Source organism: Bemisia tabaci, chromosome 3 (assembly GCF_918797505.1).
Source record: "Bemisia tabaci chromosome 3, PGI_BMITA_v3".
Taxonomy (NCBI): Eukaryota; Metazoa; Arthropoda; class Insecta; order Hemiptera; family Aleyrodidae; genus Bemisia; species Bemisia tabaci.
Genome location: NC_092795.1, coordinates 62021415 through 62036085, shown reverse-complemented (window position 1 = coordinate 62036085; position 14671 = coordinate 62021415). Strand labels below are relative to the sequence as shown.

At 38.9% G+C, this 14671-nt stretch overlaps 1 protein-coding gene across 1 annotated transcript in view; it reads right to left on the bottom strand.

Annotated features, from left to right (window-relative positions):
• Positions 1 to 8691, bottom strand: part of LOC109033929 (scavenger receptor class B member 1) — a 61230-nt gene extending 52539 nt beyond the window's left edge. Inside the window, exons 1-2 of the mRNA XM_019046786.2 lie at positions 8557 to 8691; positions 1134 to 1206 (exon numbers count right to left, since the gene is read on the bottom strand). The gene's annotated coding sequence lies outside the window, so the exon portion shown is untranslated. The remainder of the gene's footprint in view (positions 1 to 1133; positions 1207 to 8556) is intronic.
• Positions 8692 to 14671: the final 5980 nt, after the last annotated feature.

Here is a 14671-nt window from a genome sequence, read left to right as displayed (position 1 = left end):
TGTCGGAGCACCTGGCCCCTCCAAGAATCGATATATTTCCATGGGTTCAAATGGAGAAAAACAATGTTGCCAATTTGCTGGATCCGCCAATGAGCATTGCCAATGGTAAGATTTAACCAAAATAAAAATTTTCCTCAATTCAACTGGATCTAAACATACATTTTTAGATATTTGTAGGTAAATAAGACATACTCAAGTTGACTTTGACTATGTTAAAGTTTACCATGAACACGATTATATGTACTCACAAACGTCTGTGTTAGTAGTCGTGCAATTCTCCTTTTCAATTTTGTATTGTCATAGTATGTGAATATAATGATAATCTCTTCTACATGTACTCGTAGCCCTCCAAGCAATCGCAGTTCTTCTTGATGTCTTACAGAAATGTATATAGAACTGTTATCGTTATGAATTAGAAGAGGTTAGAACCAAGGAAGGCTCAATTTATATGCGATGTCGTGAATTTCACTCGATACATCATTACTTTGCTCAAAAAAAAGTAGCAACTTTTGTTTTTCGATTTTTTGTGAATTTCCTTGTCATTTGATGAAAATTTCCTAAAATTGTCCACGTGAATTATCGACGATGAAATCCTCGAACAACGTAAATCAGTCTGCGACGTTGCAGACTTCCTGTAATTTTTTATGATTTAAATGGGGAACTAATTAACGTCAATTCTTTCAGAAGCAAATTCTGAAAATTCTACAGGGAATTATATTGATTTGTTCTCTTTCAAAAAAAAAAAAATAAAATAAAATTGGTGCGGAGATTTTCAAACACCGCAAACAGATACGCGTTTTGGGAGTTTCATTGTCGATATGCATACGTATATGCTGCCGTGCTAAGGAAAAACGCCGTATGAATATTCGAGAGTTGCCAAAGTTCCTTCCATGAAATGCTCATTTTTGAGGAAAGCTACGAATATTTTTCCTTTAAATTTTTGGGAACTTTAGGTGAAATCGTGAACAAAATTTCCTGATAAATTGGAGGAAAAATATGTATAAATTTTCCCGAAAATTCGTGATTTACTAAAAGAAATTTGGCAACGCCTGAAGGCTCATACGGCGTTTTTCCTTAGCACGACAGCAATGAGGGAAGAAATATTAAAATTTGAGGAATGACCAGAAACTTACCTCCTTACGAGGTGTTCTCGCAAGATGACCTTGATTTTTGAGAGAGAAGTTGACATCTTTTAAAATTGGAAACCTACCAAGTGAAAAAGAAAACAAGATGTGAGTATAAAATAATGGAATAAAAATGTCCAATATCAGAAATATTCAGAGTATTTTATAAGAAATTTCGGAACATTAGTCAAACTTACAATTAACTTAGTCTGTTCATTGTGAGTACCAGTATCCTTACATCAATGTGGCTCGATTCAAAAATTCTCGTCCAAATACATCGGCACGTACGCTGTTAAAAATTATAACTACGAGTAATTACGTGATACGTGCCTAATTTACCGAGGCAATGGGTGTGTTTTCGCAGCCACTGGTAGTAAGAGTGACCCTATTTTTACGTAGAGTTTCCATCTATATTTTTATTTCTCTCAAAATTATGTAACATGGCAATTATTTCATTACTTCCTTTCCCACCACCTCCTTTAAATAGTTCTTTGTCCGGATCTAAGACTTCATTTGTTATGTTACCATTATATTATGAAGTCATCGCTAGTATCCGGGAAACATCCTAGTTTCAAAGATTTAGCTCATGTTTAGGTATACTAATTCAAGTGAATATGTAATGACACCACGGTGACATACTTCGCAAAAAGTTCGATGATTCAATTTTGCAAATGATAACACTGACTGACGGCTGATTGTTGTAAATGTACGCAGCAAAACGGTTCGGCTCCGTTTTTATGACAATTCAGCCTTTTCCCCGCTATCATGTGTTTTCCCCTTCTCTATTTCGCTGTGAGTCAGTCTAGTGACATAACACAAGCCTATTTTACAACAAATGACGCAATTGATATTCCAGGGAATGATTTGACTGCGTTAAAAATCCAAAAGGATTATTCGTCGGTGGTTGGTAAACCAAAATTAACCATCGTAAAGTGATGGAAAATAAAGTCATTCCCGAGTTTTTAAGGCGAACATCTAATACAACTGATGAAGAGTGTTCAAATTTCTCTGGAAAGCGAAGTTTCGTGAATTCGAATCGTCCAGCCCTGGTAAAAATTGGCGATAGGAGCTGCGTTTCAAAATACCATAGGAATTCTTATAGCCGGCTAAAAAAGGCAAAAGAAAATCATATAGCTGGCTGTCGAATGCGGAGCAAATCATATAGCCGGGCTATACGAAGCGATAAAAAAAGTATACAGCCGGGCTATAGCTCCTATCGCCGGGCTTTACACTTTATCGCCATCGGCTATAAAAGGCTATAAGAAATTGTGTAGAAATTCGTGCGCTTTGGAAATCATTAAGTTTGATACGGAACCAGCATAATACTTACAAAACACACATAATATTCTCCTTTAATACATATTTTTTTTCATCAATTAAAATGAGAATAATCCATACAGGATGTGCAAACATTTTAAAATCATGGGTTGAAAAACGCTGCAGCTGAATCCGCGAGATCATATATTGGAGCCTAACACAGAGCGGAGCGGCGCACACTGTGGTATTGGACCTGAAAAGCTGGCCAAAACTATTTATCACCAGATATCGACGAGTTTTAAAAATATTTTACAATCAGTACTTCTTCTTAATTCATAATATGCACAATTTAACCACCTAACACATCATATGACAATTTGCGGAGAGTTTATAAAGAGGGTGCAAGAAGCCCTCCAAAAAGCCTTTAAAAGGACGCAAAGTATCTGACTAAAGCGGTGTATTTAGACGAGTTTCTCCTTCACCTATGGTCTACTTTTTGAAATAGGGACTTTCTAATACCTCATTTATGGTTTTTTTTTAAAAACAGCATAAGTCACTTCAAAATTTTTGACGAAACAGCCGATCTCTCACATTGAGGAGTAATTGTACATTTCTCAAAAAAATTAATATGAATCATTCTAGATATTAGATTTTTGATAGTTTTGAATCAAAATTAGTGCTAGTATGAAAGTGCCGGGACCTCCATATGATGATTTGAGGTTAAATTATAAGATGAAAATGAGTTTTATCATAATAAGAACGATTGTAAGGGCAGAAAGCACCTGTGAAAATGATTCATTTTGATGGGCTCCTTCCTAACCCATGGTCCACATCTCAAAGTGAGGGCACTTCACTGCGAAATTCGTAACAAAACCACATATCTCACTTTTACGAGGCTTCAAATGTGCCTCTCAGCGTAATTTCATGGTGCCAGAGGGCCACTTTTAAAGCCCCACCCCGCGGCCGCATGGACTCAAATTTGTCTGTAAAAGTAAAACATGGCATAAATATGTCTATACTCAAGGATAATGCACGAAGAGATTGTTAGATAACGGATTAAACACTTTTGCAAGACTTTAAAGTGACCCTCCCATCCGCTTTCAAATTATTTTTTTTTATCCCTCTTTCGAGGGCGTAGGGGCCAGAGAAACAGGTTGCGTGACCAAATATCACCCAATTTGGTACTAAATGGGTCAGAGCTGTTGGAAAAATACAATTTTAGTCGTTAGTATCGACATAATTTTTCCCATTCATGTTTGTGAAAATCGCTCAAAAGTCCATCTTTAAGGTCAAAAATTTCAATTTCCTCAGTTTTCCTCAGTCTGTCACCCCTGAATCCTGAAAATACCCACTTTGGACTATAACATTCCGCCTTTAAACCGCTTGAGCGCAGTTGAGCGCAAAAAGAAATCGGACTCTGAATTTCGAAAAAAACGTTTACTTTTACCTCACTTTTCAACCTCCTGTGAAAATCACTAAAAAAGGAAATTTCGAAAATACTGTGGCTAGTTGTGTAGAATATACCCCTAAGAATGTGTTGCACATCCCCGAAGTTCCCTTTTATGGCCGCACAGTTGAAGTAAACTGATCGACAAGTAGCGCGCCAAAACATATCAAAATAATCGCTGAGAATTAGGTAACTTCGTGGTCTCTTCGCGGGAAATTGAGCCACTCGAAAAATGGTATATACATGTCTACCAGGGTAAAAAACAGTGTAGATTTCGAATATCACATTGGTTTTCCAATAAAAAAAAATTTAAAATTGAGGTTTTGGCCAGGTTTTTCGGTCAAATACCACAGTGTGCGGCGTGCTGCCAGAGTTGAGCGCGCACTAGCGCCTACAAACCTAACGGGGATACTTCACGCATTGCGCAATGCTTGAAGTATCCTTGTTAGGTTTGTAGGCGCTAATGCGCTTTTCGCGCTGGTTACCCGCCCGCCGCGCCGCAGCGTGCCACGGCGCTTGAAGCAACTATTTCACACCAGAGGTATTGCACAGTATCATACGAAATTGAAGGCGCTCCAACATATTAGGAATGGCAGGCATCCTTCAAAAGTACGCAGCTTTCCGCGCAAAATAAATCAAGATACTACGGCCCAAAAAGAGAGCGGTAGTCTAAAAACTCAATAAGTCCTAGCATCCGTTATTAGTAACATTTAGCATACACTTTGTCGCCTGGCTGTTGCTTAATCGCCATCGGCTATAAAAGGCTGTAAGAAATTGTGAATCCGGCTATAGAGGCTATTGAAAATCTTACAGCCGGCTTTATAGGTCTATGGTATTTTGGAACACAGATTCTACTGCCAATTTTTACCAGGGAGGTAATATTAAACTTGGTGCATGCACACATACACAAAACCGAACCATTTAGGCCATGACCACATTTTTGAAATTTTGCCTCGCAGACCGAATGGTTTGCTTGGTTTTGCTGAGGAAAGCAAGGCTCCATATTACCCGCACCGTTCTAGTATATATAACATTTTTTCTAGTGTTATTACCCAAAAGAAGAAAAAAAAGTAGATTGGAAGTCAAAGAACAAGATCGAGAGAAGTAGGGGGAGGGGAGAGAGGAGGTGTGCGGAGGGGAAGAGAGTGAGGGGGAGAGAGGGGGGGGGGGAAAGGAGAGAGGAAGCATTCAGATTTTTTTTTTTTCGATATAAATCACTCCTTCACAGAATAGAAGTGGCAAATCACACATTTTATGTGTTCAAGGTTGGTAGCACCGTTCAGTAGATTGCGTAAAAAAGCTTATCCCTAAATGTTATGAAAAAAATAAAAAAAAAATAAATAAAAAATAAAAAAAAAAACCCGTGTTACAAACATATTGGAAATGGAGAAGAAGCCGCTCAATGAAATGGTGTTTATGCACTATGCACTCGTTAAATTGACTGCATTCTACCTCGCCTACAGTGCACAATCGGTTTTGAGAAACGCATTTCTTTGACACAGACACAATCTGGTGTCTTAGAAAATCTGTTACGCAGTAATTCTAGGAATTTTCTCGTCAAATGGAAAGATTCATTCGCAATTTTTTTCAACGCAAAAATTGCTGATATTCCAGAAAAAAAAATTGCAAGCTCAGAAAATATATGACATTTATTTGCCTAGCACACTACGCTATCTTTGAGAGGGATCTGAAATGTACGCTTTTTTGTTTTTTGTTTTTTTTTAAAATGGTGAGCACTTTAACAGTTACAAGTGCATATTTTTTGGCCAGCAACCACTGAATATTAAATGCCTATTCACTATGTGCCAACTTCATGATTTATGTTTTTTTCTTCTTCATACTGATTGGTTTACTATCGAATTTCACGGACGATGTCAACAAGCATATTGCTCCAGCACATAATTTCCGGTGTTTCATTATCTGAAGTTGTCTCTGTCTGAGGACCACAGAGGAAGGTTAAGAGGTTAACTACCGAGGCCCCGTATTCCTCATTCTACCCATCTTGCCCTGGATAACAAGCTGTCTACTTGTAAACTCAGCCTAGATGTCGTCAGCATAGACGATTTTTAAATTTAGTTCCGTCCGAACTTTGCCTCTAGGATAACACCATTGGGCGGTTTTATCAGGAAATTGGATCTAAAGGAAGTGAATACTTTTCTCAATATTGTTTGATCAAATCGGTCAAAAAATCAAAAACTCGATCATAAAGTATTGCGGAGCTGAGGTAATTTCAATTATAGATATTATTTATCAACTAGTTTATAGTCATTAATTGCCATACACTCGATGTTGTAGATATACTAACCTGAAAACTCTGATATTACTCTCTTGATATAAACTCATATATTAATTATATTTTGCTTTTAGGATTGTTCAAGAAAAACCCAAAAAACGTCAGAACTCAAAAAAATTCATCAGAGATGTATCTTAAAATAATTCATTCCATAACAAAGATTTGTCTTAAATGATATGTTCGCATTCCGATTTGCTGTAGTTTTAAGAAATCCTTTGATGAAAACCGCTTGATTTTGTGACTGATTTTGGTTTTTTTTATAAAATTCTGAATATAATTTCGTGATTTTCACCCCTCAAAATTTAGTAATTTTATCTCAAGCATAAGCTGTTTAGATTCACGAGGATTAGTTTTGATTTTTGAAGGACACGTACCTCGGAAAAAGTAACTGCATGCAAATTTTTTAAGCTCAAGAGATTCAGAATTAAAGCAATTAAAATGTTTCAAATTTTGATACCATGTCAAGCACGCCAGCTACATCAGATATGTCTTCTTCGTAATTTCACGATAAGAACAACTCATGCATTTAACGTGGAATTGAACTTCTGGGCGCTGTATTATTATTATAGCATTCACTTCCCACTGATTAAGTGGAAGGCATATGAAGTCATACGTGTATTACCATTTACTAATGTAGAATTGAATTTATACGTAATGTCTGGTATAAAAATAGATTTCTGGACTTGCTGTCTTGTCACTAATCTTTGCGGAATGTTTTAAAGGGAAAATTTGCAACGTGCTGTCTTGATTTGTTCCCTGCTCGCTCGCCCGTTTTTTCAGAATTGCTGACTTTTAATTAAACCGATACACTTTTCAAATCCTCCGACCATAACAAAAATGCATTCCCAGACAGAATCTTTGTGAAAAATGCATGGCAAGCAAGCAAGCGAGCACTGAAGGCAGTGGAGGAATATTGAGCTTACAGTAAGTAACAAAGGCACCAAGCCCAAGAAACGCCTTCAATAAAACAAGCCTGCAACAACAGTTACATTCGTGCAGCGCGCAGGCATTGAACCTGAGTTGCATGAATGGCTGTGTTGTTAGAAATTTTTTATCGGTGTTCGTGAAAATTACATAGGTACTTAGATGATGCTTAATAAAAGGGAACCGGGCGCATATTGCATCTATTAAACTTGATAAGGGAGAGATTAAGTTACGCCAAGTAGATGCATAAATTACAGTTTTATTTACCCATCAGATGCATTTCGGCTCAGTAGTCTGTCGGCCAATATTTTGCAGGCTGTGATCCTTATGAATACCACCGAAGATGGCCCTATGGGCCGAAATGCATCTGGGTAAATAAAACTGTAATTTATGCATCTCCTTGGCGTAACTTAATCTCTCCCTTATCAAAAGGGAACCAAAAGGCACATTCAAAAAAACTGAGTTCAGGATGCTTTCAAGCATGTTTTTAAAGTAAAATCACCTCCTAAAAATTTCAGCTGACCTAGGTCCGTCCTACTGTCTTCAATTTGCCGGCGCGAAAGTGCAGTTTGTACTTTTCGACAAAAACATTTTGATGCAAGAGTATATCTCCAAAGTTCGCCTCGGAATCTGTTCCGAAGACGAGTGCTACTTGCCACATTCGCAGGAGAATGGGACCGCGTTTAGTGGAAAGGAGCTAAGCCATATCAGCTGTTGCCAAATTTAACTGGACGATTTAATTTTTTATGAGAGAACGTTCGGCGGATTCCTTCGAAATTTTTAAGGAATTCGCTTCGCACTAAGCAGAAAATTTAGCAGCCCCGAAAATTTTAAGAAAAATACCCCCACCTAGATTAAATTTTAAGAAGTTCTAGCAAACGAATCGTGCATTATTTGAACGTTGAAACTTGACAAAAAATAACTCTATTAGCGTAATTTTATTTTGGTGCATGAACTATTTATTTCTGCGGTGTTGAGTATGACCTTTAATTTGGCAAACTCATTTAGTTATATGTATAGTTCTGTCTTAAAATCATTTCCGTAAATTTTTAAGGACACTTTTTCTCTCCTCCTTTCCCTCCACGCCCTCCCCTTCTCCTTTTCCCCTTACCCCTCTTCCCTTCCACCCTTCCTTCTATTTATTTTCTTTCTTTTTCCCTTTCCGGCCCGAAGGGGGCCATGCCATATTGCCCCTCTGGATCTGTCACTGTATAGAATGCAACTTGGGTTATCAGGACCGCGTTTAGCAAAAAGGAACCAATCCACATCAGCTATTATCAAATTTACCTGGGCAATTTAATATTTTACAAGAGAACGTTTGTGCGGATTATTTTGAAAATTTTAATGACTTTGCCTCGTACTATGCAGAAAATTCACTGACATTTGCACAAAAATCCGTACAACACCATTTTCATGTAGAATATTGAATTGGCCGGCTTGGTTTACTTTCTACTGCACGCGGCCCATAAGAAATTGAACAAATGAGTGAAAAAGTTGTGAGAACGGCCCACTTGACTCCTTACGTATACATCCAGGGGCTGTAAAGCCCGGAACTAGAAATGCGACACAAACTCACTCACCATCACCGGGGAAAAAACAAACATCGGCAGGCGGATTTGGACGGACTGCACATGTGCGATGGTGGCGCGGAATTTGCCGAGTTTCCCGCGGCGCCGGCAAAAAGCGTGATTCCACGGGGCCGGGGCCGGATGCAGCGCCGATTTTCCCGCGTTGCCGGATTTCCCGAAACGGAAGTGCCGGGAAAGCGACGGATCGATCGCAGCGGATCAGGCGTTCGCCGAAACTGGTTCCGCAGGAAACCGCGAACGCCGCTGTGGAAATGCTGCGCCAGTAGCCGGCACCGGCAAGCGCCAGCCAGCCGACGCGACAGCCACTGCTCCAATTGGGCATTGCGCCGAGCGGCTCATGTTGCCGAATTTATCCACAATTCAATGCTTTCCCAATGTCAAAGCCCACGCCAAATAGATCACGGTAAGCAGAAAGAAACCAAGCCACATTAGCTATTGCCAAAGAGCCTTGTTAAAAATGGGCCGAAATTCGCCCCTTTTTAGGCCCTCGATTTTGCAAACGGGAATTGTGCCAAATTGTTGCATATGATGCCCTAAGTCTCTGGTAAAAATTTCAGCTTGAGTTGAAAAGTGGTTTCGGAGATACGGGAGGGGGGGGGGGGGTGAAGTGGGGGAGTTGAGCGGCTGGCGTGCGCTATTCCCCGGCTGTTCCTCGCCAAATCTTCGTTTCGATGTCACCCGTTACATGTTTTTCTATGTAATTTTTTGCGTACATTCCATTTCTGGCCTTGAAAATTACTTACAACCACTTTTCAAGGCGCTAGGGGGTGCAAATAGAGGTTGAACGGCCAGCGGCGCGCTCTTTCCTTGGCTGTTCCTCGCCAAATCTTCGTTTTGGTGTCACCCATCACATGTTTTCCCATGTAACTTTTCGCGTACTTTCCGTTTCTGACCTTAAAAATTACTTACAACCAGTTTTTAAGGCGCTAGGGGGTGAAAGTGGGGGTTGAGCGGTTGGCGGCGCGCTCTTTCCGCGGTTGTTCCTCGCCAAATCTTCGTTTCGATGTCATCCATTACATGATTTCCCATGTAATTTTTCGCGTACTTTCCATTTCTGGCATTAAAAATTACTTAAAACCACTTTTCAAGGGGCTACGGGTTTTTTTCGCAGTTTTTTTTTATTTTTTTAGTTCTTTTAATTTATTTTGTATTATTTCCTGAGATCTATTCGTGCCGTATATTTTCACGTTTTCTCAGTGTACCTCACACGTCGTACGAGAATATACGCATGATTTCATCCGTACAAGATGTTTGCACGCCAAAATGACATGGCAAATATGGGGAAAAATCTGAGATATGCCCCGGGCAGTACACTAATCTGATTAATAGAAAATCTGTCCTTTACTTCGTTACTTATTTATTTAAAAGCAGCCATTACCAACCTACACGCCGTATTTAAGGATATTATGACCACAGATACATTTACACGTTCACGCTGAAAGACCAATTGTCACCCTTATTAAGTCAAGGGAAGTATGAAAAATTAAGAGCTACGGCAAGTTATCGATTTAAAAATGTGCCTTCCCCCCCCCTCATGAAAGCTTGAAAGCTTTACTTGATGATTCTGCCATTATTCTACCATCTCCCCTCTACGAACGCTCGTCTATGCATATCATTTAGGCGTGTAAACATTTATGTACGGATGAAATCATGCGTATATTCTCGTACGACGTGTGAGGTACACTGAGAAAACGTGAAAATATACGGCACGAATAGATCTCAGGAAATAATACGAAATAAATTAAAAGAACTAAAAAAATAAAAAAAAACTGCGAAAAAAATCCGTAGCCCCTTGAAAAGTGGTTTTAAGTAATTTTTAATGCCAAAAATGGAAAGTACGCGAAAAATTACATGGGAAATCATGTAATGGATGACATCGAAACGAAGATTTGGCGAGGAACAACCGCGGAAAGAGCGCGCCGCCAACCGCTCAACCCCCACTTTCACCCCCTAGCGCCTTAAAAACTGGTTGTAAGTAATTTTTAAGGTCAGAAACGGAAAGTACGCGAAAAGTTACATAGGAAAACATGTGATGGGTGACATCAAAACGAAGATTTGGCGAGGAACAGCCAAGGAAAGAGCGCGCCGCTGGCCGTTCAACCTCTATTTTCACCCCCTAGCGCCTTGAAAAGTGGTTGTAAGTAATTTTTAAGGCCAGAAATGGAATGTACGCAAAAAATTACATAGAAAAACATGTAACGGGTGACATCAAAACGAAGATTTGGCGAGGAACAGCCGCGGAAATAGCGCACGCCAGCCGCTCAACTCCCCCACTTCACCCCCCCCCCCCCCGTATCTCCGAAACCACTTTTCAACTCAAGCTGAAATTTTTACCAGAGACTTAGGGCATCATATGCAACAATTTGGCACAATTCCCGTTTGCAAAATCGAGGGCCTAAAAAGGGGCGAATTTAGGCCCATTTTTAACAAGGCTCTTTAATAATTGGGCGATTTAATTTTTTATATGAAAACGGCTATGCTGATTTTGTCGCAAATTTCAGTGAATTTTCTTTATAGTACGAAGCAAATTCCGTAAAATTTTCCAAGGAATCCGCACAAACGTGTTTTGCAAAAAATCAAATTTTCCAGTTAAATTTCACCGAAATAAAGTGAAGTTGATTTAACATTCTGGAAGTAAAAAGAGTGTGCGAGAACTTATAAACTGCTAAATTACCCGCCAGAGCAGTTTCTTTTACATCTTGGCATTACTAAAGTAACTGCTGTGCCTAGCAGGTAATTCAGCATTTTCTAAGTTCTCGCACACTTTTTTACATATAGAATGTTGAATCAACTTCACATTTTTTCAGTGTTGGCAATAGCTGATGTGGCTTGGTTCCTTCCTGCTAAACGCGGTCCAAATAAGTAGACATACGAATTTCTAGACTGCGACAGGAGATCGTCTGACGTCACTTTTACATGTACAGTAAATGGAGATTTCAATTTATTTGTCATCATTTACAACTTTATTGTAGGCTAATATCAAACCTACCGTGTAAGTTACGTGAGTCAAATGAAGAATCGGGGATCTTCTGTCGCAGTCTAAAAGTGCGTGAACTAATTTAGTGCGGACTCGATAAGTTTTTGCCATGCTGAAGAAAAACGTCTTAAGTCTCCTCTGGCGTTGCCGTGGGAGGGGCACCGATAGTTCCCAAATCGGCCTACTCCTGGAATCCCGAGACATGTCGAGATTTTGTGGCTGACGACGCAAAGTTCCCAGAATTGTGTTTCGGTGATGCTTACATTGTATGCCTCGAAACGAAAGCCAAAACTTTGGTCGAAGGGTAAAAATCCGTTGAAATTCGCGTTTTTACAATGTTCCACGCCAGATTTCATGCTGAGCCTAAAAACTGGGGAAACAAGAATTTCCTTGGATTTTAGCCTTCGGACCTAAGAATTGGCCTCTGTCATAAAGCCCAAAAATGTTTATTCGGGCCTTCTACATATTTTCGCCATATATACGTCGTCAACAAAAAATTATTATAACTATGGCGATACGCTCGTACCTCGCTCGCATGCTCGTTACCTGGACGCCACACGGTGGATCGAGTCAATGGGAGAAGTCGGACAGAATTTGGAAACTTTAAAAGCTTATAACTCCGTTTATACAAAACTTTGAGGTTCTAAAAGTGGTTTCATTAGTTTTCTCGTGAAATTTTCTTCTTGAAGCACCCCTTAATATTTAAAATGTGACGAATCAAAATTTGCACTTTTAGTCGAAAATTTCATGTCCGGCCTCTCGTATTGACTCGATCCACTGTACGCCAGTCGGACAAAAAATTCACCCATAACACCATATGCACGTGGGAATATAAAGTTAATAAATGCATAAAAACTCTTAACGAAATGAAAATTAAAGCACGGCAGTACCTACCTCATAAAAATAATGCTCTTGCACGAAGAGAAGACGCTAAACAGAACAAGAGGTCTCTCTGCCCTGATTATGTAACAACCACTTGGTGAAATATATATCAGTATTCTTTCAACAAAAAATTTTAAGACTTTTTTACTACAAGCTCGAAGAAAATCAACCATAAAATTTATTATTAGCACTCTCGAGTGAAGATTTGAAGATATGCCTAAGCTGATGACTCAGATTTGACAAAATCAACAAAAAGTTAAGTCAAATATGTGTACTGAAGCAGTAAACGACACTTTGAGCAGTCAAACATGAATGTATTTAGTTTTACTTTAGACTTGTGTCGCACTGTTTTGTTCATAAAAAAGAAGCAAATACAGTTTTTTAATGGACAAGCAAAAAAGGTTTGAATTTTAAAAGGTGTGCCCCATCCCCATGGTCGTTTCTATTTAAAAGTTTACGCGTGAACCGCTGGGCGCAATTAAAGGTTTGGAAATGAACTCATAAAATGAAGCATTCTGAATGAGCAAGGGCTTGATCCATTTTGCGTTCGATCAATTTCGACAGTGAACCTACATTTATTGTCTTTGGAATTTTTTTAAATTTTTTAATTTGTCCGCATTTTGTGTTTTTCCCCTTGGAAAAGATTCAATAGGATGAGCGAGTAGAAAAAACTCGGACTTTTTACAAAGGCGCTCCTGTCAACTATCTGTCATGTTAATTTTTTCCCCGGTCTTTTAAACTGCAATTATTTTCATAGGACTGATGTGAGGCTACTTGGCAATATATGCCTCAGCGCCCGGCATAGCAGTGCGGCGCAAGTAGGAAATTTCGGACTGGATGTTAACCTCTTGACCTTTGTCCCGAATGTAAAAGCACCGGCAGTGAGGTGGTGAGGTGGGACTCAGACGGCTGCATACCACTAATTGATCACCAATTATTCAGCTTTCCTCTTTGATTTCTTCCACGCTCGTTTGACAGACGCTGCGTATCATCTTCGAAGCTTTGAATATGCGAACCTCCCTCGTTTGAGTTTGAATGAAGGAATGCAGAGCAGAGACCTTATCCTGAATGTCAAGTACCTTTAAATGATATGATAATGTTCAAATTAGATGGATCGCAGCAAAATAAAAGAAACTTAAATTAAGAGAAAAAAAGAGACAACTTGCGTACTTTCAGGATCAATGCCACAGCTTAGAGGGGTTATTTTTCCATCATTTTGACACAAATACTCTCAAAATTTTACAAAAATGACCTTTTCAGATCACTTCACTTAGAGAGCTACAATTTGTGAATTTGAGATAAACACGGATGAATTGTCCAGAAAGTAAGTTTACCTGTTCAATATCTCTTAAACTAAGGCAGGTAAAGAAAATCTGTAGAAAGCGTTACTTTTCTAGAGTTCTATTAAATCAAATTTAAAAATCTATAGCTCGTTAGAGAGCTGAGAGTAGTGACTTTTTAACGCTTTCCACGGATTTTCTTTACCTACCTTAGTTTAGGAGATATTGAACAGGTAAACTTACTTTCTGGACGACCCTCGTAATGAGAGTTACCACCTTATGAGACCCGTTGCTTGACTCTCGTTACACTTTGAGAGCCTTTAATTCTGTTTATACTTATGCATTCTCATTGATTTACAGCAAAAACTTCGAGGAAGGTCTTCTGAAAAAGTATTAAAATAGGGTTTTTTTCATCGCATATACATTTTACTTAAAGGTAAGTAGTCCTCCTTTTGCTCTTTCAGAAATATTGTTAAACAAGCACATTTACGGTATAGGCCGCGCGGGTCTCATCCACAAAGGTAAGGTAAGGGGCGGGGGGTGGGGTGGGGAGTCTTCAGAGCTCTTCAAAGGAGTGAAGAAAAAATTTTTATGTTTTGATCCAGCACACCAAAAAAAATGCTTTGCACACGTACATGACTGACACATTTCGAAGCCGGCAGTTTAGTAAATCCTAAAATTTCCAACTATTTCCCTTCCAGTGCGAACTTTGAAAAAGAATCCTCGGCCACGCATATAATATCCCTTAGTGAAAGGTCTCACAATACTATCTTAAAATTACGAATTATTAAGCTATTCGCTAAGACGGCCAAAGAACTCACAATTCGAAGATAAATCAAGCAAGGAAAAAACAATAAATTTTTTTTTTATATTTTATGTTTTAAATGAAATTTCCATT